The sequence below is a fragment of the Triticum urartu genome, chromosome 5A (genome assembly GCF_056163025.1).
Source record: "Triticum urartu cultivar PI428250 chromosome 5A, HENAU_Tu73, whole genome shotgun sequence".
Lineage (NCBI taxonomy): Eukaryota > Viridiplantae > Streptophyta > Magnoliopsida > Poales > Poaceae > Triticum > Triticum urartu.
This window is the reverse complement of record NC_141877.1, coordinates 23,055,320-23,078,349: the sequence shown is the minus strand read 5'-3', so window position 1 is coordinate 23,078,349 and position 23,030 is coordinate 23,055,320. Positions and strand designations below refer to the sequence as shown.

Here is a 23,030-nt window from a genome sequence, read left to right as displayed (position 1 = left end):
TTGTTGATGGCTTTAACTATCGTGCATATTCCTCCTTTGTCGTCTCGACATGACTATGGCATCCATCGTCAGATCATCTTGCGCTACCGCCCAGTCAAGATCATGATGGGAAGTGGATGGCATGATAGAAAGTTTTAGCTCACACGCAAAGGGATCATGCCACAACAATATTCCCAGTGTTTAAGAAGTCAGCCGAATACTCGCTCAAGTTCACCGAAAAGTAGCATATTAGATATAGCTTCGTTCGCATAGAAACTTTGTACCAGTGACAGTGTTGGTTATTCAAAACTTCACAATTACAAATATGCATTATTATCAAAATTGAATGTTCAAATATTGCAATTTTATCTGGCATCATACATATGTTACAACCAAATACAGTGGTCAAAATTGCATTCTAAAGACCATGTCAACTCATAAAGCGTTATTCTCCCGCGAACAGGAAAGGAGTAGTTGTGGAGACACAAGCCACATATGATAGAAGGTTGTCATAATTTTTAATAATATATCTAAAACATAAAATTGGTTGCTAAAACACTTTTTTGAATCTCATGCTCTGAAATGTACATCTTATCCACCACCACTATGTCCTAGAGCTTCCGCTGCCACCGCCCAGCACTCCCTACGGCGGGCCTCTCTCCCCCGTCCATCGCGGATGCCGACCATTTCCATCTATCCAGCATCATAGCAGGCCCGCTCCTTCCAGAACCCTGGTTCTTGAGGTATGCTTTTGAGCTTTTCTGCGTCAATTGAATAGTTGATTATTTAAACGAAAACTAATTTGTTAACCTCCACAGAAGATGATGTCGATGCAGCGATTTATAATTTGGATTAATAGTTGAAAAAGCTATTTACTTGCAGCCTGGACAAATAAACACTAACATAAATGAGGAACAAGAACCACAAGCCATGGTTTTAATCACATGACCGAGCATCTAGTAGAGGCACATGCGGACTTGTCATAGGTGGTGGACTGATTGTTGATACTGGCCTATTTTCAGAAATTTTGAATAGTTTTGAAATATAACAATAAATTCATCACGCTGAATGAAAATAAATTTATCGTACTATGTGGCTCACTTATGCCCTAATTTCATACTCTGTTCCGTGTACTTACTCTTATTTCTCGGGTACTGCCAATTGGTTCTCTTGTTTCTTCTGAATATAAATCTTAACATTGGTGATGGGTGATATGATTTTGCTCATGTTCATTGGTGGCCCTCCTAGCTACAGACATAAGTGCTTAAACTGCCTAAATGTACTAGGCAACGTTGTTGGTTTTACTTGACTCGCTTGATCTCTTTGATGACAGAACAGTAGTGGTTGGAATTCGATTTTCATGAACTTTGTATGCATGAATGTGTGCTGACTAGGTACATCGTCTTGATGCACTAGTTGGGAGATCATTATTATTATGCATTTTCAAAAGAAAAGGCAAGTGCATTTATCGTTTGTTTAAATCTTGTAGCCCCTGACCTACCCGAGGACAAAGCTCATTACAAAAGGTTCACAACTATCTATCTACCGGAGCACTACATACGAACCAAAGTCTCTTATAAATAGCATGACTCCCATAAGCAAAAGGGTAACAACTTATTTGTCATTTTATTTCTACATCTTAGAATTATCCAGCACCATATTCTTGCATTACTGTTGTGTCACTGCATACTAGTGATGCAAATTTGATAGGTATAGGAATAGAAGGCATCAGAAACTACCAACGCGACTTGTGAAGGAGATTGATAGCATCTTGTATTTACGGTTATCCATTGGTAGTTTCTGATGCCTTCTATGCCTACTAGTTGAATGCCCGTGCGTTGCTACGGGACAAGAAACTTATGTATAGGGACGTTGATAAAAATGTCAGGACAAAAAGATTTATGTATTGGAACATTGATAAAAATGTCATTGTAATTCATGAGCATGTGCTTACGAATACATCTGGACAAATATCGTCTTAAACTTGCTACCATTGTACGATGTTGGTAAAAATGTCACGCGTTGCTACAGGACATTTTTTTTTCAGTTTTACTAAAAATCAGTCGTCTATTTTCATATTGGCTTCAGGTCGAATTTTCAATCGTTGGATTTAGTTCTGAGATCTACGCTGGTGAGGTGTCCTTTTCGGGCCCGCTTTGTCTTAATGGGTCTCAGTGGATCGGTTCGGGTTATTTTCGCACCCGCTTTGTTTTTTCAGGGTCGCGTGGAGGATCTGGTCTCTCCTCATCCATGGCGACGACGGCGAGCTCGAGGCGACGGCCGCGAGGTCCTGGCGACGGCGGCGCAGGTAAACCTTCAGATATTATCTTCACTAGCATATCTCCTCCCTTTCTTCTGTCCATTTGTTGCCCCTCTCCTCCAGCATGCCCTTCTCTACCATGGCGCCTTCTCTCTCTCCCTCCCTCCCCTCTCATGGTGCCCCTCTCTCCTTTCCCATGGCACCCCTCCCCCTCCCTTCTTCATGTGGCGCCTCATTACTCTCTATTCTTGTGTCTATGAGTCTGTCCTCTCTCTTCTTGAACCCTAAAACACAAGCAGATCTCAAATCCTAATTCTCTGTGTTTTTGTATAGGTTAATTCGGGTTCAGTTTTGCAAATCTGCAACAATCAAGTCCTAATCCCTTTCCGCTGTTTCAGGTTGATTGGAATTCAGTTTTCAAGTCTCTGCAGCGGTCAATTAAAAAGAAGATAACAGCAATGCTTTTGTGATGTGACACTTTGTGATGATTTTGTTGTGTCAAGATGGAACTAAAATGCTACCATATGCTCAATTTTATTTAATGTGAAAATCGTGCTAGCTTGTAAAGATAGTATACTACATATACTAGTTACTAGGTGTTTGTTTTGATTCATGGTGTCCATGAATGCTGTAGTCTTGTGTTACATTCTGCACATATGAAAAACTGCAGCAATTTGGTACAAGCAGTACCCTGAATCACATACTATGAGGTGTTCCATCTTATTTTATTGTCTCTATATCTTTCTCTTTTTTTTTGTCGCGTAAGTCCCTGTTTCTCGGTCATTAAGCTTGTACAGGGAGTATGCATATAAGTTTTTGTTGCTTCCCTTGACCATTATTTTTCTTCAAAAGTCAGAAGGTTTCATTGCAACTTTATATAGCTTAAGTTGTAGTCTATGCAACCCCATCTTTTTCTTTTCGTCTCTAGTGTTTTGTTAAACATATACCCCCCCCCCCCAACCAATTCATACGGGGATTTTTTTTCTACGAATGTATTGATACTTATGCAAAAGCTGTAGTTCCTTTTTTTTCTATGAGTAGTCTCGACCAGATTGCTTGAGGTGGCCAAGTTTCCCCTTGGTTCCTAATCAGTTGAGCTCTGGCCCATTCTCATATGCTAATCTTTTCTAGGAAGATCGCTAGTGTTGCACGAGCACGGAATCGTAGATGTCATTATACACTATTGTAAGGTGTTGGCCAGCTGGCTAGAGACGTGTGTGGTCATGACCTAGTGGTTTTTGTTCATTTTCTTCACTATAGTGTCTTTTGTCCATTTCTTCCTAAGTCTCTTGTTTTGGTCTCTTATATTGTTATCTAGCATTTTCTCTATATATTAATTCTAAGATGAACAACTGACTTCTTACTATTCTTCTTGCAAATCAGTTTGTAGTGTCCTACTTAAGTGTCTACCTTTTAAAATTCAAGCTCAAAACTTAAAATTGGCTATCCTTTTGGTAACTATTCACTCTTTTTTCTTTAGTTTTCATTTTTTGTATATAAATAGGAGTGTCCTACTTAAGTGGCTCCAGATAGGCATGGCTGTTACCGAATCCTCATTCTCATCCTTCTTCAGTCTCGCCCCCTCTATTTTTTCAATCTGGACTTTGTTTGTCATTCTGTAGGCTTGCTATTTCATTTTTTTTTCATTTATCTGTTTACTTGTCATTCTTCATTTATCCGCCTTGTTCTTCTCCATCTTGTCATTTATACAGGATGGAAAGTCTTCACTTAATTTTCCTTGCCATTCATCATTTCCACTTCTTCATTTTTTGCAGTATTCTGTCTCTTTTTTTGGTCTCAGTTAGCATAGCTTTTTCAGCTAAAAATGATAGTAGATTAGTCTCTCATTTGCCCCACTTATTTTAGTACTCTTCAGTCTCCATGTCGTATTTTCTTATTTATCAGTCCTTAGTTATCTTCATTCCTTAGTCTTCTTGGTATTCTTCTCAGTCTTATTATTCTTAGTTATTTTTATGAGTTCTTCTTTCTATCAGTCCTCTATTTCCATCAGTTATCTGCTTCGGATTCAGTAATCAAGTTCTTCAAGTCATATTCAGTGTGCGTTCCTCAGTATGATTTTTTCTTTCTATCAGTCATCTGTTTCAGATTCAGTACTCAAGGTCTTCAAGTCATATTCACTTATTCAGTTTGTATTCTTGAGTACGATTTCAGTGTAGTGTTGCTTGTTGTTATGATTTCTTTTCGGATTCAGTAATCAAGTTAGGTTTGTTATACTATGCTACACAGGTGTCAGTCTTCAGTGTTAGGTTTTGTAGGTTTATCAGTCTTGGGACCTCTCCTGTTGCACACCACCTACCAGTACCCCACCATATCAGTATCTTAAGTGTCATTTTTTCTAATGTTACGCGTCTGTCAGTTTAGTGTCCGAACCCGTAGGTTCTTAATTCATTCTGCGGTGTGTATCACTTTTCTACCGATGTGATTTTTTTTTAAAACCTCACTCTGTGGGCCGCTCTTTTTTGACAGATGCCATGCTCATTCTCACTACTGCTACGAAGACTCTAACAAAGATGTCTCGAATCAGTCCCTCTTTGCATCTCTATCAAATAACATGAAAACATCACATTCATTTTTTGTTCATATTCTTAAGTGTTCATTTTTCATTATTTTTGTTCGTCGGTCTGTAAGCTTGCCTTCTTAGTCTTATATTAGTTTACCTTAATAGTATCAGTCTTCATTTTATCATATTTAATTATCATTTGCATCTTTCTTCAGTCCTATCTCTCATGGGTCTTGTCTTTTAGTAGATGATTATTTCTGTTGTGAATCTTATGTTCCTGTAAGTGCTAAATTTTTTCAGTTTCTGCACTGGTTTTTTGTTAGATTATTTTCAATTTTTAGTCGTCAGTATACCTAAGTATCAGTCTCAGTTCTCTTCAGCTTTATGTTAAGTGGTTATTATTTCGCCAGTGTTTGTTCAGTATCTTAAGTGTCTCATTGTAGTTCTCTTTAGTTATTTGGTCAGTGTTTGTTCTTGTCTATCAGTTTTATGTTCAGTCATTTATTAGTGTACTTTCCATTCAGCTTATTATTTTCAATTTATTTTGTTGTTCTTGTATTTTCAGCATTCATTTTGAAATGGTTAGACTTGATATGTGTTTATAATTCCTGTAGCTTAAATTAGTTATCTGGTGAGTTTCTATTCTTAATTTTTCAGTCATCTTTTTGCTAACAAATATATTTTTTTCTGCCACATGTGTAACAGTAACAGGGATGGTGTGCCCAATCTGCAAGTCCGACTGAGCTAGCCATCACTCATCGGGTTTAAATTTTGGTGTTTGATTGTCTGAAGACATTGAAAGCTCAGTGGTAACATAATTTTGAATATGCTTAATTTATCAGTATAGTCTAGTTCCCTGTCATGGTCAGTTATTAATTTATCACTACAGTCTACTTCTCTGTTATGGTCAATTTTTCATTCATCACGCATTTATAGGAGGCTATGATGTGGATATTACCATACCTCCCTGTATGTTTTGTGATAGCATAATAGTTGTCCTGTTCAGTTAAACATTTCATTTCTTCTTTAGTTCGTGTATGATTTCATTTTTTTTCTTTTCAGATATAAACTTAGTCCTTTTAGCTGATAGAATTATAGCAACTTTAGCTTTTTCTTAGATTTCTTTTTTCTAATTTTCGGTCATTACTTTTGTTGCATTCATTTTCCTTTTTAGTCTATCAATTTTAGAGTTTAGCTATTTGTCAGTCTCATCTGCAAACGTCTCATGCCCCAACAAGCATGAGGATAGCCTATCTTTTGTTCTTCCTTTTCCATTTTTTTTTGCTTTTTCCTGCAGTTTATCCCATGCCACTGAACGGTCGAATTCAATTGCGCCACTGGCGGCATGCTTTTTGAGGAATTTGAGGGGCGCAAATTCATCACCGAGATCAGGAAAGAACACAGGAGGACCTGCATCTGTGGCGTTGGGTGGGAGGACTTCATCACGTTGAACAATCTCAGTGAGGGAGTTTTGCTCCATTTTGTACTCGATGGACCAGTGCCAAAATTGCTGATTTGCATGGTTGCGCCACCTCCCAACCAGGCTGATCTAGCGCTTGAGGCTGATGTGTTCACGGAAGACATGAAGAAGAAGGCAAGAGAGAGTGCAAAGCTGTATGAAACTCTACTATATTGACCAACGGATACATGGGTTGCCATTTGTGCATCTTTTTTTGTTCATTTTCAGTGTGACTATTCAATCTTCAGTTTTATGGTCTCCAGTATATTCTTGTTGTGGTCAGTTTTGAACTAGAGAAGAAAGTTCAAGGGACATATAGCTAAGCGAGACTCTGGTTTGCATCCAGCATCATGTTTACTTGGCTCCTATTTTGTTACTTTTTTTAAGCTATACTGTCACTCCCATTTAGTCCATGTCCACACAAAATGTCAAGGTATGAATCAGTAGCGGGTTTGCAAGTGACCCGTTAGGGAGAGGCGCCAACATGTGTTTGAAGGTAGACGAGGGGGAGGGAGAATACGACCTGAAACTGAAATGAAAACAATCGTTTTTTTGGCTCTGACTGAAACTACTACAAAGACACGTGTAAAGAACTGTGTGGACAAGAAAAACGACCTAAACCAAATGGGAAAACAGATGACTGAAAATTAGACACTCCCTTTTTTTTACGTATATGGACATTGATAAAAATGTCATTGTAATTCACGAGCATGTGTTTACCAATGCGTCGGGACAAATATCAGCTTAAACTTGGTACCATTGTACAGGCAATCACCTCATGCCAGTCAAGTTTCTTTCCTTGGTGATCGCATAAATATAATGCATATACAAATTGACATAAAAATGCATGTGTGCAAAAATCATCATATAGTAGTTCAAAACATTAGGATTCCTCTTCAACTTGAAATGTGCTTTGACATCATATGGAAGCAAAAGCAGAGCAAATAGCTAATTATCACTTATTAAACTATTACAAAGTTGCTTCCAGCAAACAAATTGCATATACAAGTAGACTTAAGAATAATAATAACAATGCACTTCTCTTTTTGGAGCACACACCGATCCACTTGTCTCCTTTTCTACAAGTTGGAGGACGTGATGACCGCACAGTCACGTCTATCTTCTAGCTACGGTCCGGTCACTCCCGTTGCTGTCCCCCTTACCTCCTGTTACTGCCTCCCTTTTTGTCCTCGTGTTGAAATTCCCAATGCCAAGCACCGGCTAGCTCGATAACAACACCAATGGCAGTTTCTCTTGTCAAAATAGCTGACAATGCAATTAAGATGTTTAATTATAAGTAAGGAACAAAAGTAAATGGACATTTGGGCTAGCCTAAAATCATGGAAGATTTTTAGAAGTGTAATTTCCAAAGATATTAACTATTAATGTGAAAGTATCAAGCATGGTTTGAGCAAAAATCCATATGACCATGCCTGCAACTTCCAACATTTTTAGAATCAAATTCAAGACCTTTTAGTTAGGAAGCAACCACAACATAAACCAGATTGGTATATTTGTGTCACAGACATATATATAATAGGTAAAAGGCAAAAGGATAGATAAGTGGACTATCATCTACAGACAAAACAAGAAAGAATAAATACATATGCCTTTCAAAAGTTAAGTCTCCAGGAGTAACACTATGGTGCCCAGATAGTTTCCAACATGTGCTACTGAAAACATGTTGAAAGCTATCTAGGAAATTGTTACATGTTGAAAACTATATGAGAAATGTTACATGTTGGAAACTATGTGGACAAATGTTACATGTTGAAAAAAATGTTGGATACTATCTGGTAATCGGCTAATGACAACGAGGCGAAGATTTTCCCGCTGGCCATAAGCCGAAACACTTCCCCATGGATCTTCTTCTTTGAAATAAAAATGTAACCCTCACATGCACACTGTTCTGCGGTCGTGACCTAATTATAGGAGATGAAATGTAAGCAACTATGCTTTAACTGTGTATGCAGGTGCATTAACATTTCTTCACACTCGAAAGATTCCAACATGACTACATGGTTACAACCGTGCAATTATCTGCTAAAATGATTATGCGGGTATTGTTGGTTGAATGATCAGGAGCATGGTCATAATGCCATGCCTAGTAGCCTGTGGTCGAAAGTAGAAAACAGAATTGGATTAGTTATTCACGAAACAAATGCGTGTAAAAACAAAGGTAATAAATTATTTGTAGATGCATAACGGGCGAAAAGAGTTGTGTACGTACTGGTTCATATATGGCTCCTTAAGGAAACAAAAGAAGTTGTCTACATAATAATCAAGTAGAGAGAAGAGGAGAAACCATATGAGAAAGAACAATTCAAAGATCACTCAGACCCTGTTTAATTCCACTTTGTACCTAAATATTAATAGAACGATAATATAGTCATACAGAAAATAAGAGATAACCAAATTGGGCATACGAACAGTAGCACTGAATTGTTGTTCTGTATCAAACCATTTGTTGGACCTTGTGCATGGAGAACCTGCAAGTCAAGGGATGATTCTTTCTTCTTTTATTGTACTGGAAGTTGTTCCATTAGAACCAAATAAAGACCAAGCAAAAGGAGATACAATAAGCACTGATGTAAGATGAGCCCGGAGTCTATTCTGCACTGAAGGCCCCTGCAGTTTTGCAACACCTACATTGTTGTGGACTTGGACAATGGGACATGCAGACACATGCCTTTGGTTTCAGTCCAGAAGGTGATGATGCTTGGGCCGGCAGCAAAGGCAAAACTGCAGAATTTTGATTATTTGGTCTTGTGTGCACTTAGCCATATAGCATATTAAAATTAATCCAATCAAGCTTACCGATCTAGCTATTGTCGGTCATCTGATGCTTTCCCTATGATTTTTGTTGCCTTAGATCGATCCTACAACTGATGCATGGCCTGTAATGGCGTTCCTATCCAAGTGACTTCAAGCCTCGTCGGAGAATTTATGGTCACGCCATCCATCTGAAGCTCGTCTCCATCTCCATCGCTATGCCCATGTACGTCGTGAACCATGTACGAGCTGCTCCACCCGCGGCCACCTCCACTGCTGCCATTACAGTTTCGATGGATTTGTACTCCGACAATGAATTAAACAATCGGACATTGTTGAAGGAATTTTTTTTTGTTGCCTACAACCATTAGAAAGGAGTTTTGATTCTTGTTCTACGTAATGTCATATAAACACTGCCCTGCAAATAATTACCATGCATGCAAGGAACAACATATCACATTTTTTATGGCTGGAACTGGAAGCAGAAACATAAAAATGGGTGACCTTTCACCAACTGTACAATTGATGGCATTTAATAGTCTAGAAATATACTCTGGCTGAAATTAGCGTTTGAAGGAAGTTAATGGTTATCGTGGAACTTACCGGATAGGGCACGGATCTGACACTCTAATCTAATTTGGCAGGCTGCGATGTGCTGCCCCTCGAGGTCGTCGTTCACGTGGAGGATGATGACGACAGTAGGTGGGATGAAGTGGTCGAGATGTTGTACGCACGTCTCCCGGGTCGGCGGTCTTGGTTCCTGCCGATTGCTCCGATGAGAGGGCAGGTGGAGCCAGGCCATAAGCCTCGGTGAGGGCACCATCGCGGGTGCCGACTTCGTTCTCTGCCGTGGAAGCCGGAGCGAAGGGATGGAGGACGGAGGCGGAGCAGGGGTCTATGACGAGAAAAAGAGAGACTGCGTGTGAGAAGGTTGTTGATGCCAAGTTGAGCGAGGAAGGAGTAGGCCGGGGGAGACATTTTTTCTTGGCAGGAGTCGCGATATTGGAAGAGGCCGGCGGCGGCGATCTATCTCGGGAGGAGTCGCGGGGTTGGGGCGAGGGGTTAGGGAAAGATGGGGCGTGGGAGGTGGGGCTTGCGTACGTGGGCTTTTCATTCCTACACTTTTTCTCTTTCTTTTTATCATGCCTTCGTGGGTGCCTTTTTTTCTCTTCGTGGGTGCCTTTTTCGTCTGCGTGAGTATGCGAAGGGAGGTGGGGATCGAACGAGGTCGAACCATCACAACATTCGATCCTCCTTTAATAGTAGAGATACCTATCAAAGTTGCATCACTAGTATGCAGGGACACAACAAATAATGCAAGAATATGGTGTTGGATAATTCTAAGATGGAGAAATAAAATGACGAAGACCATGGTCGTCATGCCGAGCAATCACAGTGGCAGGAAGATGCACGAAGGTTGTGAAGGGTTTGATTGCATCTTGTAATCAAGGTTATGCATTGATTAGATCGTGAGAATGATCAGTCCCTAAGACCCTAACACATGCCGAACCATTATTGGCGATCATGCTTTGGTAGGCTGGATGCATAGAAATCTTTAAAGTCAATTCTTCCGCTAGACGTACGCGTTTGTCCACTCTAGATACCTCTTGTCTGGACATCCATCACCGTGTTTGTACTTGTAGTATTGGATTAGGGCACCTTCAACATCATGTCCAATATCGGATGTACTAATTGTCCACGGACGCGTCCATGGACACGGATACGATAGCCGGCCATCCTACAGCATGCCCAAAACTTCCGTCCGCATTTCAAACAAAAACTGAGCAAAAGAACAATTTTCATGCAAACAAAAGTATTTCATGCAAATAAAAAACCTAATTTATGAAAAGTTCAACATATTACATTAAACAAAAACAGACATGCCATTCTTTTTACATAGCAAAAATTAGCCTAGTCTAAATATATTTGCTGGCCATGGGCATATCCGCGTTCCACGTCCTGCTCTTTGCCGCACGTGGGCACATCCGTGTCCCATCTCCTACTGTTCGTCGTCGTAGTCCGCCACATGGCCCTGTAGGCCTGGACGCGGCCGGTCAAGGTGAGCTTGACGACCTATGTGGAGGGTTCAGCCTCATGGTTGTTGCAGCCCTGCATGAACGACTCGGAGCAGCCAAAGTTGGCAGCGTTCCCGTCTCGGCGCAAAAAGAAGCGTCGGATTTAGGAAGTTGAGAACAACATGAGGCAGATTTAGATCGAGTTGAGAGTTATGAAAGCATTTCTAATGCAAGTAACGGTGCACTCATCACGTAATTTTGCATTTGATGCATGGCTTGATTAGGTAAAGAAAGTTTGACATGACGTTGAGGATGTAATTATCGAGTATGAATACCTGCTTGGATAATCAAATACATAAGGTGGCATCGTTCCAAACATGCGGGTGGTTGGCGAAGCATTACTGAATAGCTTAAGCAGGTTGAGGTCCATCTTTTTTGAAGCTCAAGAGCATGAGAGATCGTTATGGCATCACAATTAGTGCAGAAGGAGAAGTTAACCACACAAGCCAGAATGGTCAGCTGGAACATGCTCTGGACTCAACATGTGTCTAAACATCGAGGATGAGGTGGTCGGGTTTGAAGAAGAAACATCATGGCTTGTGCAACAGTTGATAAACGGGCAAGAAGAGCGAACAATCGTCTCTGTCTGTGGTATGGGTGGTTTAGGTAAAACGACTGTTGTCCGTCAGGTCTATAAAAAGGATGAAATTAAGCAGAATTTTGACTGTTCTGCATGGATTTCAGTCTCTCAAAGTTACAACATTGAACATCTATTGAGGGAAATATTAAAGCAGCTCCAGGCGAAGGAAAAGGACATCCCTAGTCAGGTTGACACTACCGATGTTGCAAGCTTGGTACAAAAACTAAAGAACTTCTTGCAGGACAAAAGGTATTTGATTGTCTTGGCCGACATGTGGAGTCATTATGCCTGGGTTTTATTAAATCATGCACTGGGTATAAGCAACAAAGGAAGCAGGATCATCATAACTACCAGAAATGAATATGTTGCTTCATTAGCTGACGATGAGCATGTCATTAAACTTAAAACACTTGGAAAGGAAGAAGCATGGGATCTCTTTTGTAGAAAAGCCTTTACAAGAGTAGAAGGAAAAACATGTCCTCAGATTTGTTGGGTAGAAAAAATTGTGGACAAGTGTGAAGGGTTGCCACTAGCTATTGTTGCCATTGGAACTTTGTTGTCACACAAAAAGCCATATGAAAATGAATGGAAAACTTTCTATAATCAGCTAGATTGGCAGATAGTCAACAACCCAGAGCTCAACTCTGTAAAGAATGTCTTGGACCTTAGAATCAACTATTTACCAGGAAATTTGAAGAACAACTTTGTATACTACGGCATATTTCCTGAAGACTATCAGATTCTAAGAGATGAACTTATTAGGTCATGGATAGCTAATTAAAGGCTTCTTACAAGAAAGGGGGCCATGTTTAACTATGGAGGAAGTAGGGAATGAGTATCTCAACGAAATCACTCAACGTTCACTTCTTCAAGTGGTCCAGAGAGATGCTGATGGCATGGCACAGACATTCCAAATGCATGACCTTGTAAGAGATATAGCTGTAAGCAAGTGTGCAAGTGGGAATTTTTCTCTTCTTCTGGATAACTCTCGTGATACAATGCATAGCAGAGAAGCACGACGTATTTCGGTACAGAAAGCTAACAGCATTGAAGGTACTCTTAATGGTAGAGAAAAGATATGGTCCTCCATTTTGTTCCATCGTGAAGTATCATCCTCCTGGGTAGAATCTGCTTCTGGAAATTTCAGATTGCTAAGAGTCTTGTCCTTACGATTTGCAAAGATAAAGAAGCTCCCTAATGTTGTGACCACCCTGTTCAATTTGCGCTACCTTGATTTGTCCTTTACAAATCTTAAAGTGGTTCCCAAAGCTTTGTGTAAGTTGACGAAGCTACATATGCTAAATCTTTTAGGAATTGATGTAGTGGAACTGTCGCTCCAAATAAAAGAGTCGACTAAGCTCTGATTTCGGAGTACTCTTGGTCCCGTTGACCCCCGTGTCTCCTCCCTGAGTGAGGCGACCGGGGGCTCCCCTTCCCTCCTCCTTCTAATCCCCTCCCGCCGCCGCCGGCATAGGCCATCGGGCCTTGCTCGCGTGGTGTCGGCGTCATCAGCCCCGCCCCCCTCCGCGGCGCTGCCGCTTGGGTGGTGGTGGCTGGCGGCGATGCATCCAAGCTGGCGACGGATCAGACGGCGGCGCAGCTTCACGGGTGGGGCGGCGCGATGGCTGCCAGTGGCGCGGCTTCTTGGCTGCGGGGCAGCGCGATGGCTAGCGGTGGTGCCCTTCCGGCCCAGATTTGGGCCATTTTGGGCCCCATCTGGGTTTGGATGGGCTTGGTGTGGGCTTTATGGCATCGTCTCTGGCGGAAGGAGGTGTGGCTGCTCGTGCTGGGGGTGGTGGAGTGGCGACACTCTTACTGCAGTGCAGCTACGGGAGCTTCACGAGCCCGTTTCGGGCTCGGCTAGGCAGGGGTGTCTGGTGTGCTCCCGAGTTGCGTCCGGTCGGTTACTGCCGAGGGTGGTGGAGGTTGTCCCTCCCGTGTGGAAGCTGGCCTTGCCGCTCCTCGTTTCCGACTGATTCCTCTTGATCTCGCTGGTCTCGCTTCGGTTGCCACGGTGAGACGGCAATGGTGACCGCAAGACTGTGGTGGCACATATTGGTGGACGACAAGTATGGTGGAGCGTGATGGATCATCCGGGGTCATGGTTGGTTGGCGGTTGGGAGAAATCCTTCTCGGCTTGTCCGGCTCCGATGCGGTGACCCCCGTGGGTGCCGCCGTGCCTTGCTGAAGGGTGTCGTAAATACCCCTTCCCCTACGCCCCTTCGCGTACCGGGAGAAACCCTAGGACATGTCCGGGTAGCAGCGTCGTCATCGTCGTGTTCCTTCTTAAAGGTGTTGCTTGGTATGCAGTGTTCTGGAGTGCTAGGAGTGTGGTGGAATTGTTCGGCGGGCGCAGCGGTTGCGAGTCATCTTCGCTTTCGTTGATCTGATGTTGTTGGCATTTTTTTCTCTGATGTTTCTCTTTTGTTTATTTTCGGCGTGCTTGCGCCGAGGCCTAGCAATTGTATCGTGTGGTTGCTATATCATGCGGGGCGAAGGCCTATTTCGTCAAAGCTCCAATTTCTGCTACCTAAGGTCAACCATGATTATGATGCAAGAATATTTGATTGCTTTCAAGGTGCTAAAGTACATTCTGGAATTTGTCTTCTAAAGGATATGCAAGAACTGGGATATATAGCAGCAAACAAAGATATAGTCGTCATTCGTTGCAACTTGACTTTGCTCCGAATGTTTAAAATAACGAAAGTCAAAGCATGAGCACATTAAGGAATTATGGACCTCTATTACAAGATTGGCACACCTTTCTGATCTTATAATCTCGTATGCGAAGGAAGAAGTTCTTGATCTAGAAAACTGAGATCCTCTTCCAAATCTGGAATGGTTTTACTTGAAAGGCAAGTTGCAAGGACGTGTTATCCCATCAATATTCGGCAGTTTTGAAAAACTGCGCATGGGGTGGTCCAGGTTACAAGCTGATCCAATTCCTTCATTTGGACACTTATCGCATCTAGTCTAACACTCTAACTTCACCTTTACAGAGTCTATGAGGGACAGATCATGATTTTCAAGGCAGGTTGGTTTCCAAACCTCGAGAAATTATACTTAGCTGACATGGAGCAGCTCAGTTGCATGGAAGTGGAGGCGGGGGCCATGCCTATCCTGAATTATATGCAGCTCACTGGTCTGAAAAGTATGCTCATTGTTCCAGCAGGATTCCAAAATTTAACCTTACTCCAACAGATGGTCCACAAGGACATGCAGTAGAATCTATAGCTCGGTAGAAGGCTGCCTTTGCACCAACCATATCCCCCAGGTACTTCATCGCCTTCGGTAATGATGCAAGTGCCGCTGGTAAATATGTACGTATTTATCTATTTATTTATTTATGATTTCACCAATTTTTTTTATGCCGTGAAATATTTTCTCACTTTAATTTGGTGTGGACCAGATAAATGTAAATCGGAACCAAACACCACAAGGAACTTATAAATTGTTCTTTGGGTTGAAACACCACAAGGAAGAAACTTTGCGTTGTTGTTGAGAGCGATTTTTTGTAGGACGAGCTACAGGGTACCCTCTATTGCAGCCGTTCAATCTGGGCTGCCATGCATCTGGATGTGTGCATAAGATTCGAAAATCAGCAGCTAGGCAGGTGCTCAACGCTCAATATTCTGGCACCGGAGGACTTTTTTACTGTTTTGATCCATTAACGAAAGTTTAGCACAATTTAACCTTATTTTGAAACTTTTCTCAGATCTGACACATTTCAAGACGCCAACAACCATGGCGTCTTGGTACCAATGGCGGAGGTAGAGGGTGGACAGAGTGGGCCGTGGCCCACCCTAAGATTTGGAAATAGCCTTTATACAATAGAAGAAAGGCTAAAAAATAAAAGGAAAAATAAATGTATATGTATAGCTACACTATTGGCCCACCCTGGCCCAGTGGGCTAGGTCCGCCACTGCTTGGTACACTATAGACGCCGCAGTCTCCGCCGTCTGACCTTAGCCCACCTTGCGACGAAGCAAAAGGGTAGACGCCACAAACCATGGCGTTTATGTCCGAAAGTTTAAATAGCATGCATGCTTGTACACACATATATGAACGACAAGATGAAAGCTATGAAGTCGCCGTGCAGTGTCCCCTCAGCCTTTCTGGAGGCCACGGCAATGCCTAGTGCTACCCCCCAGAAAAAAAGAAGAATAAGAAGAAGAAGCAATGCCTAGTGCTAGTGCAATCGATGAGTTAGATGGCCGTGCTTTCCTGTCCCAGCCAACCAACGTCTAGCACCATGCTGTGCATGTACAGATGTACTCGTATGTATACATATACCTGTATATGTACGTCTTGTTCCGACAAAAATCTTCAAACCTATGTGTAAAAGCATCAACAGTCAGACTTATCTAATTCGGTCCTAAACGCTCATGGACGCGTCCGAGCGCATCCGTGGACAATGATCAGTCATACCTCAGATGTCTACGTGCACAACTGGGTACCTCGTCCACAAATTCTTAAATCCATACAATGTCATGCAACATAAACTACATACTACATACTGCATCTTGATGTTGAACATAGTATATGGCTAGTTCATCATAAATGTCATCGGATTATTAAAAATTATACATGCTTTTATACATTTTTTTAGAAGAGGTCATCCTCAGCCTCTCCATTCGAAAGATGCATGCGGCCATATTATTAAACAAAGTTCAGCAAAATACAAAGTCAGTAATCTGAAGAACAGCTCACAAAGGGAGCACAAATAAAAAAGGCTAAGCAAATAAATCAAAGCCACAACCGGCTGGATGAGACTACATTAAGAACCTATCCTATTATGCGACCGTCATCTAAACCGGTTGAAGATAGCCCATACCATCATCTCTCATCGGTTGCACTCAGTAGCTAAATGCCCTATCAAAGCCTACAGAAATGAGTAACAACCCCGTACGAATTCATGCCGTAGTTCTGAAAATAACCTACAAAAACATGCTTTTACACATGGGTTTGCAGCCTTACCAATAGATTTCCGTCGGACCAAGATGTACATATGTGTATGCTTACGAGTACATGCACAGCCTGGTGCTAGACATTGTTGGCTCGGGCAGGAAATCACGGCCGTCATCCCGTCGATTGCACTAGCACTAGGCACTGCTGGGGCCTACAGAAAGGCTTAAGAGCAATTCTAACGGGCAGACCCAAATGTACGGCGCTTTTATATGTTTTTTGTCCGTTTAGGACGACTATTCGCCTTTACGTTCGTGCTGTTTTAGATTAGGGTTGGTAGTATACGTAACACACTGACCCATCTCATATCCACACTCAATTTTTAAACAAGGTCCGCGGTCATAAATCATGCCAGCGGCCATGTCTCATGCCAGCACCATGCCAGCGCCGGCATACAATGCCGAGTTCAAAATATCACCACACAGTTCATGCTGGCGCACTCGCCAGCTGCCGACACACATGCTAGCACACAAAGAATGAATGGAACTTGAGTTCGACCACGCCATCGCGGCCTTGTGGTCATGCCAGCACACCTACCGGCATAAAAAAAGGATGGCGCTGGCCGCCATAGATCGCTCGTTGTCGAACTTGAGCATGTCGGCCTACATCTTCTCGAACCACAGCCTCTTCCTTCGCGACACGGTGTTGAGATCCACCTTCATGATCTCCACCCCGGTCATCATGCTCGCAAGAGCCACTTCTTTCGCCTTGGTCTTGGCGTTGGTGGCCTCGATCTCTAGAATCTTGGCTTGCTTCTCTGCCTTCATCTCATGCATCTTGGCTTGCTTCTCTGCCTTCATCTCATGCATCTTGGCTTGCTTCTCCAAGTCCATCTCAAGCCTCATCCTTTGGATCTTCATGAAGGTGTTCATTTGCTCTCCTTTGTATCGCTTGCGCTCCTCCTTCCTTCAGTCCTTCTTACTCATCATGCCCTCCATGCTTGCGATCAAAGCGTTCGACGCCGCATCCCGCTTGTCCTCCTTTTTGGACTTGGTCTTCCCACGCGGCCGTGCCTTCTCGCCGTCCCCAACCTCCTCCATGACTTGTTTCCCCCCACGCAACTTGAGGGCGGCATATTGCGCCTTGAACTTCTCCTCGTCCTTGATGACCCTAAAGCAATGTGAGAGGTTGAAGCACTTGCCATTGTGTTGGACCTTGAATGCCTCCAAAGTTTGAAATGCCTACAAATGTATTTCAGGCAAGCATATTGGCAAATGGTATGCAAATGAACATGCAAGCATAAACTTGATGACACAAAAGAGGGCGGCTTGCTAGAATACCATGTCTTGCATGCGATGCCGCTCACGGGGCGGGCCTTGACGCTCTCAAGAGTGGCACAAAACTTATTGCACTCTTATTGGATCACCCTCCATCGCTTCGAAATGGACACCCACCCGCACGTGCTTACTATTTCGTACGACGGAAATTTCTTGTGCTCATGGATCTCACGGTGGACACGAATCCAAAAGGTTGAATGCTTTTGGTCGGTGCCCGTCTTGGGGTCTTGCCCAATGTATCTCCAACACTCACAAAGAAGCTTGTCCTCGGCTGCCGTGTATGCCTTGGTCCGCTTGCTCTTGCGCTTCGGCTTCGCCTCGGTGGCTTGGTTGGTGAGCTAGTCCTCGAACAAAGGCTCCCCTTCGATGTCACACTCGTCCTCTTTCTTTTGCCTATAGTCCTCCGAAAACTCGTGGTTGAGTGGGAAGCCGTCCAAGTCCAGGCCGACCTGATTACACATGAAGGCCGCCTGATCCTGATCAAAGGTGGACGGCGTGAACGCCCCTCGGCCGTCCTGGCTTTGTGTCTCATCGGGATCGTAGCCAGCGGCCGACGCACCACCCTCGAAGATCATGTTTCGCATGTAGTCGTCATCGCCGGAGGCCGACATTCCATCAAACAGGTTGCGTACGCCCGGCAGCACGCCGTCTGGCATCTTCGATGCTCATTTCCTCGTGCCTCCGGATGATGAGCCACTGACCACTAGAGTGGCATTGAGGTCGATGGGCATGGGCGTGGAAGGCGCCACCACGCTCACCTCGGGCGAGCACTCCCCAGAGAGGCGGGAGGCCTGCGGGTAGACATGGAAGCCGGGCATCCGGGTGCAAGCCCACGCGCAGGACGAGTCGGGCAACACCATCCGAAGGAACACGGATGAGCCGGTGTTGGCCGCGGCCACGGCGGCATTGACGAGGCCGTGCTGGCTAGGGTTTAACCCTAGCATATAGAGCGCCTCCCTCGTTGCCACTGCGATGCGGGCGTTGGTGACCTCCTGCCGCGCGGCAGTGGCGAAGGCGGCCGCTGTGATGGCTTCATCCCTCTCGTCCGCCGCGTGCCTCCGGCCCTTTCTCTTGGCCAACTCCCTTTGTGACGTGTTTGGGCGTCAGCGTCTTCTTCGGCTTGGGCATGGCGGGTGTCTTGCGGGGGGCGCGAGGCTTGCCTTAGCCAGAGGGGGCGGTCGTCATGCCGGACGAGGCGAGGTCGGCGGCAGCATCAAGGTCGTTGTCCATAGCAGGGGGGGGGGGTTGTGTGGGAATGTAGGGAAATGGTGAAGGTTGTCACCGACCAGCGGGTTCGTGTGGAGGAGAAGGCGCGTGCGCGCGTCCGTCTCGTGTCCGTGCCGACGCAAATCCGGTTCAAAAATGGGCTAGGAATGGGTCGGCAAGCAGACGCCAAGCGGACGCGCATCCGTTTGGGTCGACGCGTTGGGCCGACTTTTGTGTCCGTGCCGATTGAAATGGACGTAGCGGCTGAAATGGGTCGCCCCGTTGGAGTTGCTCTAAGCGACAGTGCATAATTCGTGTAGCAGGTAATATTAGTGTTCGTTGTGATTAATGAGAAGATGACAATGTCTAACAGGTGAAAATGTCTGAATCGGTAAATATGAATGTTTACTACGGCGATGGTAATGTTCGATATAATGAGTTGGGGGTTGATCTTAGCGAGTTTAAAAATGGCGTCATGATGCTAGCAGACCCGGACAGACTGGACATTAGACAGTTGAAGTACTGGTTGACAACTAGTTTCGGGCTGGATCCTGAAGTATGTTCCGTCAGTATTCATGCATTATGAACCAAATCCTGTAAAAATGTCAAGTGGGAGTTGATGCCGATAGATAGGAGCCAGCATTGGTTGTCCCTGTTAAGACGCTGCCGAGACCGAAGAATCCACCCATATGCACTTGTGCAACCTGTGCCGAAGGAGGAGAATACCGTACAACTCCACAGGGGGTATGAACCCGGCCAACGCAGTGAAGTGGCTAATGAGATTGTTTTATCTGGGTCACAACCACAAGATGTGGATGCTAGCCAACCCGAGACACTAGTAGAAAAAAAGGCCATTTGTCCCGGTTCATAAGGCCCATCTGTCCCGGTTGGGGAACCGGGACTAAAGGGTTGTTACTAATGCCCTAGGCCTTTAGTCCCGGTTCTTATACTAACCGGGACAGATGGGCCTCCACGTGGTTGCTCCGGCGAGCCCAGGCACGAGGGCCTTTGGTCCCGGTTGGTAGCACCAACTGGGACCAATAAGCTTCCACGCGTCAGCATTTCAGGGGCTGGTTTTTTTTGAAAGGATGGTGGTTTAGGGGTTTTGGGGGTTAATTTAGGTTGGTATAGGTAGCTAATTAATAGAGCCGTGTCCTCTCTTATCTCCGTGCTACTGCTACTGCGATGCCTAATCATGACTTAGATTGAAGTGAGGCAACATGTGATGCATGTCGAAAGTAATACTAATTCTAACTTGACCAAGTTTGGATTGTACTACTTTCGACATGCACCACATGCATGTTGCCTTCACTTCAATCCAATCCATGTTCATTTCACCCGCTGATATATAATAACTCTTCATGCTCGCATCATGCATCATCATATATAATAAAAAGTCTACTAATCATCATCATACAACTTCTACTCATTATTAATAACAAGTCATACGATCATCATCCTCATAGTCATCGAACCAACCCTACTTAATTGTTCTTAGCACATGATCATCAGTATTAGGTAGGACCTAAATACCCTCTTTAAGGTAAAATAGCATAAACAATATAGACCCTGACTCTCCATTATGGAGAATGGAGATCATACTGTGTCCAATTCTTGCGCTTCGCTTCCTTTTGCTTCCAAGAACCTCCTTACGACTGTCCATACATTTTTTTCCATCCTTTGATTTGCATGTCTCCATTCCTTTTAGAAATATGGTATGGACAGTTGAGATTCGTAGGATGACTTGGCTGTATGTTCAAAACATTAAGGCTACCTTTCTGATACATCAAATGAGGCACACAATTCTCTGGGATTATCTGTTGAAAAACATAGTAATAACTTCATAGTTAGCAATGATGTACTAGTTTTAGAATTATGCAAAAGATGCATGGATGTCGTAATAGTAAAAAAATCTTACCAGGGTATCTCCATGGTAGTTACCGTAGTTCAACACATGCACTAGTGACATGTATTGACCATAATGTTGAGGAGTTTGATTGTTGATATTGTAATTCTCAATGCCAGTACAAAATCCGACTAGATGATTTTTCTCCTTGTAAGTTAATTCGGAGCCGTCGGTGTAGTGGGTTTTGTCTACCATCTCCCGCACATTCTTTGAAGAATGAAAATAAGCTGTCAATGGAAATAAGCTGCCAACTATTTTGAAATAAAAAATATAAATTAGCTAATAACTATGTTTGAGAAACACACATAGCGGTAGAATTGAAGGCGTATCAACAAGGACCCAAATGTCCATATTGTCTTGCTCGATTTCAGGATCACCAAGATCCATGGTGACAAGCATACCCTCATCAAAACCATACATCTTGCAAAGTGCTTCTCATTTTTTGCAACCAAAATGGGTTACGCTCTCAGAATTGTACAACTTTACTTCAAAATCCACATCATGATGAGTTCTTAGGTGAATTTTCTTTGTTTCAAAACTTTCATGGTCTTCAAAACCCATCCTCTCCAAGACATAGCGCCTTGCATGGCATGGGATAAGCTACTCACATTGTAAAAGATGAAAATTACACGTTGAAATTGTTGTAGTCATGCTTAATTACGAAAAACACTTGTCGTCGTTGCGTACCGTTTCAACATCGAAGGTCTCCTCGAGCTTAATGCTGAAGCGCCGATCATCGTCCAGGTGAGGCCTATCGCACAGACCTCGATCGTCGTGGCACCAGCTGCACTCCCCTGGGAGACTTTCGTTGTCCTATGACGACATTTCCTACGTTCATAATTCAAAGATTAAACTTGTACAATTAAATATATGTACTAGAAAAACTAAGTTAGATCATTATTATTCATCACAGGTTGACTATCGGTCTGTCGAGTCTTTTCTTGAAAACTCTCAGCTCACGTGGTGTATATATTCGACTTTCGGTGATGGTCGCTCCTCACTTTGTCCCCGAGTGCATTACACCAAAATGTCTAGCACACGAGAACGAAGGAGAAGCGACCCCCACGACAACAGTCGGGATTCTTCGTCCTCTCATATATATGGTGGAACTCTCCCTCACTGATTCCTCTCTGACATTTGCGACCGTCGGTGATGGTCGTTACTCTTTCTTCCCCTAGTGCATAACAAAGGTCTAGAACCCGGAGAAGAAGGAGAAACTGTTGGAAATATGCCCTAGAGGCAATAATAAATTGGTTATTATTATATTTCCTTGTTCATGATAATCGTTTATTATCCATGCTAGAATTGTATTGGTAGGAAACTCAGATACATGTGTGGATACATAGACAACACCATGTCCCTAGTAAGCCTCTAGTTGACTAGCTCGTTGATCAATAGATGGTTACAGTTTCCTGACCATGGACATTGGATGTCGTTGATAATGGGATCACATCATTAGGAGAATGATGTGATGGACAAGACCCAATCCTAAGCCTAGCACAAAGATCGTGTAGTTCGTATGCTAAAGCTTTTCTAATGTCATGTATCATTTCCTTAGACCATGAGATTGTGCAACTCCCGGATACCGTAGGAGTGCTTTGGGTGTGCCAAACGTCACAACGTAACTGGGTGGCTATAAAGGTACACTACAGGTATCTCCAAAAGTGTCTGTTGGGTTGGCACGAATCGAGACTGGGATTTGTCACTCCGTGTAAACGGAGAGGTATCTCTGGGCCCACTCGGTAGGACATCATCATAATGTGCACAATGTGATCAAGGAGTTGGTCATGGGATGATGTGTTACGGAACGAGTAGAGAGACTTGCCGGTAACGAGATTGAACAAGGTATCGGGATACCTACGATCGAATCTCGGGCAAGTATCGTACCGATGGACAAAGGGGAATTGTATACGGGATTGATTGAATCCTTGACATCATGGTTCATACGATGAGATCATCGTGGAGCATGTGGGAGCCAACATGGGTATCCAGATCCCGCTGTTGGTTATTGACCGAGAGTTGTCTCGGCC

The 23,030-nt window shown here is 43.6% G+C and overlaps 2 pseudogenes; one reads left to right on the top strand and one right to left on the bottom strand.

The window, feature by feature from the left end:
* The first annotated feature begins 10,926 nt into the window (after positions 1-10,926).
* On the top strand, positions 10,927-14,871 carry LOC125506654 (disease resistance protein RPM1-like; annotated as a pseudogene).
* A 2,648-nt stretch (positions 14,872-17,519) lies between these two features.
* Positions 17,520-18,706, bottom strand: LOC147967630 (uncharacterized; annotated as a pseudogene).
* Between the last annotated feature and the right edge of the window lie 4,324 nt (positions 18,707-23,030).